Raw genomic sequence first — 7971 nt, forward strand, 5'->3', positions numbered from 1 at the left:
TGCAAAATTTGTTCAAGAGAAACTAGGCCTCATGCCTTTAGAATGCTAAAACTCAAAGTTGATCCCAAAGGACTTCTCCTTAAACTTATTATTTGTACATTCCCTTTATCATGTTATGAGCTTTTTAATGTGTGCTTTTGTGTGATAGGAACCTCATCTTAAGATTGTGAAAAGAAGACCATTGTCATGAGCAGCCAAGTTAAGAAACAAGCCAAATGGAGATCCTATGAGCTTGAATTCAAATTGTTGATTTCTTGTTTGTGTGCTAAGTCCAAAGGAAAGGAGCATCTTGAGTCATCTATATGACTCCAAGAAAAGGAACTCCAAGGGTTATCTTTCCCCTCTTATCTTTATATGCTTTAGGAATAGACATTCTCTCTTCTCCCCACTCTAACCAAGCCAAAAATCATTTTCAAAACTTTGACTTTATTTCAAATTAGAAACCTAGGCCTTAAGCCTTTGACTTTTCAAAACCATTTTCATAAATACTCATTGTAAATAAACTTTAATCCAACTTTGACCTCATTTTGTAAATAAATCTAACTTTTAAATATAACCCATTTCAGGTTGTTTTGTGGTTCCAATGACCACTTGTTAAAACCTTTTCAAAACATTAGTCATAGGTTTGAGTTATCATAGTGGTTGATGTAAATCTCACCTCATCCTTAGTGTTAGATTATAAGCCTTGCATGCTTATTATAATGTTAACCCCTCACTAGCATGTTGAAGCCATCCTCACATGGTGGATTGTTGGTTTAGGTTGAGTTTTCTCCCTTTGATAACAAAAGACCTTAAGGCTTTTGATTAAAATCAATTCACTAATTTTTGTGATTTTTACCCCGAACTACGAGGTTTTGATCCTCCTTTATGATGGTACGTAGGCAATGGGTTCCTCCATTCAAACAACAAAATTTGTAAATATAATTTATTCTCTTCTTATCCCTCCAATCTTTTGCACAAATCTTTTCTCAAATACCAACCTACAACACATATTAGCAAAAAGAGTTCCCTTAGAGTACTAAGGATGTTTTGGATGCGTAAAACCTTCCCATTTCATAACCAACCCCCTTACCTAGATCTCTGACATTTTTATTAGTTTTTTATTTAAAAAACTTCTTACTTGGCTTTTGTTCTCTTTTTAGCCTTTCCTTTGGACAAATAAAGTGCGGTGGCGACTCGAATTGTATGTTGACTTTTGGTTTAGTCAATAAACCTAAAGGTAACGAAAACCCCGCTACACTCTTCTCTTGATGAAGTCTGAGATAAAGGCTCATTGGGTGAAGAATGGAGGATTATTTGGGTTGCCATCTGTTTTCCTCATCAAGGAAGCTACTACTTTTGCTCAAGCTGGTAGTGTGGACGCTTTTGAAGTTATCTTTGTGTTGCTCATCTATGGATTAACTTTGTTCCCTAACATTGACGGTTTGTTGATGTTAACGCCATTAGACTTTTCTTGATTGGGAATCTTGCGCCTACTTTGTTGGGTGATATGTATTTCTCTTTGCATCTAAGAAATTCTAAAGGTGGTGGAACGATTGTCTGTTGCATTCCTCTTCTGTACAAGTGGTTTATTTCGCACTTGCCTCAGACGCCTGCTTTTGTAGAGAACAAACAATGTCTAAGGTGGCCTCATAGACTTATGTCTCTCACTAATGATGATATAGTTTGGTATGATCTGTCCTTAAGCAGCTTGGAGATTATTGATAGTTGTGGTGAATTCTCTAATGTGTCTCTCATTGGTACACAAGGAGGAATTAACTACAATCCTACTTTGGCCCGTCGTCAACTTGGGTTCCCCTTGAGAGACAAACCTAATAACATGTTGTTAGAAGGTCTTTTCTATCAAGAGGGTAAAGATCCCCAACATTTGAAGCAGAAGATTGTGCATGCTTGCCATAATGTACATAGGAAAGAAAGATCCGAGCTTGGTCCGTGCAATTGTGTAGCTTTGGAAGCTTACACTCTTTGGGTGAAGAAGAGAGATATGGAGTTGAAGATGCATTATCCTTGTGAAAGACCTATGTCTATGGTTGTGGTTGAGCCATTAACTCTCCCTAACCAAGATGTAGAGGAGTTGGTAGATGCGCTCATCGAGATGAAGCAAGAGAAGGATATGTGGGAAGAGCGTTTTCGTGCTTTGAGCAAGAAGCATGAAGAGTTGCAGTTGGAGTCTAAGGACAAAGATGTACTGATTGAGCTACTTGAAGACCGAGTGACGAAGAGACAGAGAGAGCCAGAGGTTTCATCTTCTAGTATGCCTCAGCCTTCCGTTGCTTGGAAGAAGATTGTTGACCAGCTTGTCCTCGAGAAAACTCAGATGAAGGTTTCTGTTGAGACCGAAATCCATCGCATTCGAAGGAAGTACGCGCCTTCAACAAGATATTCTGACATTTTTGTTAGGAATCCTTAGGATGACTAGTCTCCTTTTCTCTTGTATCTTTTATTTTGGTTTTTGAAATTGTACTCAGTGTAATCCTTCCAATTTATATAAATGAAAAAAATATTTTTTGGTCATATCAAATTGTTGCAATTGCCATTTAAATATTATATGTTTGCAAATGATATAGTAAGTTCCTTGGAAATAAAAAATAATCAAGCATTGTATTCCATGCATCATTTGCATAAGCAGGATTTTGCCAGGTGTCTGGTTGGTGTTTCTTTTGTGCTTTAGCCAAGCTGACTCACCGGTACAACACCAGGGCCAATCATCAGAAAATTATGGAGCATCTAGATCAAGAGAGCATAGAGCTGAAGGACGAGATCGCCTGAATGACTGCCATGATGGAGTCAGTCCTTGTTGCTCAGAGTCAAGCTTCTCCAACGCCTGTAACTCCTCCCGCGAGGACTGTTACTACAGAAGTGGTTACCTCTACCGTGCCTGCTGCTACCGCCCACTTCGCACCGAACCTGCCCCCCGAATTCCCGTGGGGAATGCCGCCCAAATTTGTGCCAGAAGGCTTTGCGCCTACCTTTGCTTCCATGCCGACATCTAGCCTGGTCATGTCAGTGCTACCTCCCGTTGTGCATATTTTTCCTCTCGTAGAGGATACCATCTATCGTTCCGAGCCATCTGAGGGTCCGGATGTTTATGAGAAGATGGACGAAATGAAAGATCAATTTCTTGAGCTGCGTAAGGAACTGAAAACATTGAGAGGTAAAGATCTGTTTGGGAAGAGTGTTGTCAAATTGTGTTTGGTACCCAATGTCAAAATTCCGGTGAAATTCAAAGTGCCTGACTTTGAAAAATATAAGGGGAACTCTTGTCCGCTCAGTCATCTTGTGATGTATGCCCGCAAGATGTCAACTTAGACAGATAATGACAAATTGTTTATTCACTACTTCCAGGATAGCCTGACTGGTGCTGCACACCGTTGGTATATGGGGTTGGATAGTGCAAGCATCCGCACTTTCAATGACTTGGGAGAGGCTTTTGTGAAGCAGTACAAGTACAATGTGCACATGACGCCGGATAGAGACTAGTTGAGGTCTATGTCTCAAAAGGACAAAGAGACATTCAAAGAATACGCGCAAAGATGGCGGGAGTTGGCTGCCCAGATCACTCCTTCTTTTGAGGAGAAAGAGATGACAAAGATCTTCTTGAAAACCCTGAGTTCATTTTATTATGAATGCATGATCGCTAGTGCCCCCAGTGATTTTACCGAAATGGTAAATATGGGGATGAGACTTGAAGAAGGGGTCCGTGAAGGACGTTTGTCAAGAGATGAGGCGTCAACGAGTAAGAGGTATGGCAGTAGTTTCAGCAAGAAGAAGGACAGTGAGACAAATGCAATTTCCAGTGGGAGGTAGAGGAGGCCTCAGATCAGAAGAAATCCACCACCCCGTCAACATCATCATCATCATCAAGTATCATCAGTAATTCCAGTATTTTCTAATCAACAAGCAACACCAATTCAACAACAACAACATCAACGTCAACAACAACAACCACAACAAAGAACAAACACCTACAACAACAACAATACCAATAACAATCAGCATCAGCGGAACTTTGAGAGGAAGGTCTCTTTTGACCCGATTCCAATGTCGTATGCAGAGTTGTATCCATCCTTGGTTCTTAAGAACCTGATTCAACCGAGGAACCCACCAAAGATCCCAGAATCACTTCCCTGTTGGTATAAACCTGAACTTCGGTGTGTGATGACACTGAAATTCACCGTATTTTCGACTCCGATTTCGCATGCATTTTAGTTGTTTTATTGTTATTTTGTTATGTTATTACTATATTTCTCTTTGTTTTCAGGTTTTCAGTCTAATCGGAGCCCCGATCGAGAAAAGGAGTGAAAACAAGCTAAAAACCCTAAAATTCAGCATTTTACACTTGTGGCTCCCACTGTAGCTGGCGCCATGGGCCCAGCCATAACGTGTCCTAGCTCAACATCCCTTAACTGCCATGTTCCCCACTACCTCCACTTGGGCGCCACACTTTGCTCTTGTGGCGGGTGCCATGAGGTTGTGGCGGGCGCCACAAGAAGAAAAGTTTTCCCTCCCAATTTCAAACTAAAGGGCATCCTTGTCATTTCCATTATTTTATTTGCCTATAAATAGAGACTCGAATTCATTTGTTTAATGATCCAAACTTAGAGCTGATGCAAACTTAGAGCAAACTTAGTTTCACTTAGGCATATATTCAGTATTTTAAAGTGGTAATCGCTTCGCATTAGGGTGTTACCACAATTGTGTAATCAAGTCTGTGATCGAGTCTGCAATCGAGTTTGGAGCACTTTGGAAGGAAGTTAATCCTGCCGCCATTTTCATTTCCACTTCGCATTTTATTCAACCCTCCGATTGGAGCAGGTTTTTATTGCTTTGCCTTTATCTATTTTATTTTCCCGCACTCGCTTTACTTTATTTATTTTCCTGCACTCGCTTTACTTTATTTATTTTCTCGCACTCGCTTTACTTTATTTATTTTCTCGCACAAGCTTTACTTTATTTATTTCTCGCACTCGCTTTACTTTATTTATTTCTCGCAGTCGCTTTACTTTTATTTATTTCCCGCACTTGCTTTACTTTTATTTACTTTCCGCACTCGCACTACTTTTATTTATTTTCCGCACTCGCACTACTGTTATTTATTTCTCGCACTCGCACTACTTTTATTTAGTTTCCGCACTCGCACTACTTTTATTTAAACTAAAATGCACCTTTACTTTACCATGTCTAACTAAATCTATAAAGGTTAGAATGTAAGGATCGTAATTGAACCGATAATTCGTACAATTGTTCGTAGAAACACTTAAGGGCTATTTTGACTTTCAACTTAAGTTTTCCCGCACTTAACTTCCGTTGGGTAAGATCGAAAGTCGTCCAACGTCTTTTTAAACTTAATTGTTTTTAACTATTTCAAAAACAGCGAAAGCACTTTGTTTAGTTCATTAGGAGTTTTTAACTTAAGAAGAAAAGTGATGTTAAAACTATTTTCGGACGCGTTTATAAGTTTAGAGTCTGGTTCGTGAGAACCTCTTTTGGTTAAGAAATCCAGGTTAAAATAGTTTTCAACTTAGTCAAGATACTATATTTCTTAAAAATAGGTTTACTACTCTAACGCAATGCGCGCCTTTTTATAAGTGACAATAAGAGGGTTTGATTAGGGAGTACAACTCGGTTCTGAATACGCGAAAGCGACCGTTCTTGTTAAATTGGTTCTTTTCAAAGTAGGAAACACTGCCCATAAGTAATTCTATTAGCAAGTACTTGGATTATTAATTGATTATGTGAATTACATTCGAGTCTGTCTTTATTAATTGAACTTTATTCAACACTTTACTTTTCATTGCACACTCTAAAAACCCTTATTTTTGATTACCTTAGATAAACACCATAACAATAGATAACGATAGATTGACACTTGGTCTCTGTGGATTCGATAATCTTTTATATTACTTTGATGCGTTCGTATACTTGCGAAAAGCACGCATCAAGTTTTTGGCGCCATTGCCGGGGACCAATTTCGTCAAATTTCATACTCTGTTGTTATATCGTTTAGACTTAGGCTATTATCCGCCGGTCAATGCGAAGAACTCGTAGCACTGGAAGCTTAGTATATCCTCTAGCGGAACCTGAACGTTACGTTCGCGCACGTTTATTTTTCCATAGAATTAGGAGAGCTATGGCCGAAGATCAAAACCAAAGACCTCTTAAGGACTTCGCCCAACCATCCAACGAAGAACCTAGTTCTAGTATAGTAAACCCAACCATCCCAGCTAATAATTTTGAACTTAAACCCTCCCTGTTACAACTAGTGCAACAGAGACATTTCGCAGGTCTCGCTACTGAGAACCCGAACCAACATTTAAAAATCTTTCTCCAATTAGCATACACTTTTAAAACCAATGGAGCTTCTCCTGAGGCAATCCGTTTAAGATTATTCCCTTTTTTCCTCAGAGATAAAGCCCTATCATGGTTAGATTCCCTTCCATCCAATTCCATTACGACTTGGGATAACCTTAGAAGAGTATTTCTTGCTAGATACTTTCCCCAAAGTAAAACCGCCGTTCTTCGAAACCATATAACTAGATTTACCCAAAACCAAGGAGAATCGTTGTTCGAAGCTTGGAGAGATATAAAGAGCTGTTAAGAGCATGCCCACATCATGGTTTAGAAAATTGGTTAATCATTCAGACCTTCTATAATGGACTTCACTATAACACTAAGATGACCATCGATGCTGCTGCAGGCGGTGCGCTGATGAACAAACCTTATCCTGAAGCTAGTGCCCTCATCGAAGATATGGCTCAAAACCATCAATCATGGGGAGTCGAACGAGCGACAGTTGAGAAGAAGGAAGCCCAAGGAGGAGTACATGAACTAAGCTCTATAGACATGATGCAAGCTAAAATGGACGCATTAGCCCTCAAGGTCGAGCATATGTGCATAAACCCGAATACTGCAACCGCAGTTTCCTTGGATTGTGAGATATGTGGAACCAAAGGACACCAATCTGCAGAATGCAGTCTATTAAATGAAACCCACTCTGAGCAAGTGAACTACACCCAAGGGAACCCATATTCGAATACTTATAACCCTGGATGGAGGAATCACCTGAACTTCTCCTATAAGAACAATAACCCTATCCAAAATAATGCACCTCCGAGACAAACAGGTTATCAAGCCCCAAGACCAAATCAACCTATGCAACCAGTGCCACCAAAGCCGAGCCTTGAGAAAATTATGGAAAATTTTATCACTGCTCAAACCCAACAAAACAAAGAGTTCATGAACCAAAACATTCATGTTAACAAACTGATTACCCAGTTAGGAACCAAGGTTGACCAAATAGTTACTCACACTAAGATACTTGAAACCCAGATCTCTCAGGTAGCTTTAAACCAAGCCCCCCAAACCACACCTGGAGGACAGTTCCCTGGACAACCTCAACAGAATCCGAGAGGACAAGCTAATGTCATTACCCTACAAAGTGGGAACGCTTATGATGAGCCACCAAACCCAAGATTGAGCAAACCCAAAACTTCTAAGGAATGTACCAAACCCCCGGACAAAGTAAAGGAACCAGAGGAATCTGAAAAACAGGAAGGTCAAGAAAAAGGAGAAGAACCTAAAGATAAAACTTATGTACCACCCCCGCCATATAAACCACCTATACCATATCCGCAAAGACTCAAACAAACCCAGATCAATAACCAGTATCAAAAATTTATTAAAGTTATAGAAAAACTTCACGTAGAAATCCTTTTCACATAAGCCATCACCCAAATACCTTCTTATGCTAAGTTTCTTAAAGACATCCTTACCAACAAACGTAGACTTGACGATCTGAAACCCTTGGAATGCAATTCTATTTCCGATAATAAGTTAGCCAAAAAGGATAAAGATCCTAGAAATTTCTCCATTCCTTGTCTTTTGGGTAGTCATGTCATCGAAAAAGCTTTTCTAGACTTAGGAGCTAATGTGAGCTTAATGCCTTTAGCAGTTTGTGAGAGGTTAAACTTA

The 7971-nt window shown here is 39.6% G+C and overlaps 1 non-coding gene across 1 annotated transcript; it reads right to left on the reverse strand.

The window, feature by feature from the left end:
• Nucleotides 1-6514: 6514 nt before the first annotated feature.
• On the reverse strand, nucleotides 6515-6620 carry LOC127099340 (small nucleolar RNA R71). Its single transcript, XR_007793856.1, has one exon. It is a non-coding gene; the product is annotated as a small nucleolar RNA R71 (small nucleolar RNA).
• Nucleotides 6621-7971: the final 1351 nt, after the last annotated feature.

Source organism: Lathyrus oleraceus, chromosome 6 (assembly GCF_024323335.1).
Source record: "Lathyrus oleraceus cultivar Zhongwan6 chromosome 6, CAAS_Psat_ZW6_1.0, whole genome shotgun sequence".
In the NCBI taxonomy this organism is placed as follows: Eukaryota; Viridiplantae; Streptophyta; class Magnoliopsida; order Fabales; family Fabaceae; genus Lathyrus; species Lathyrus oleraceus.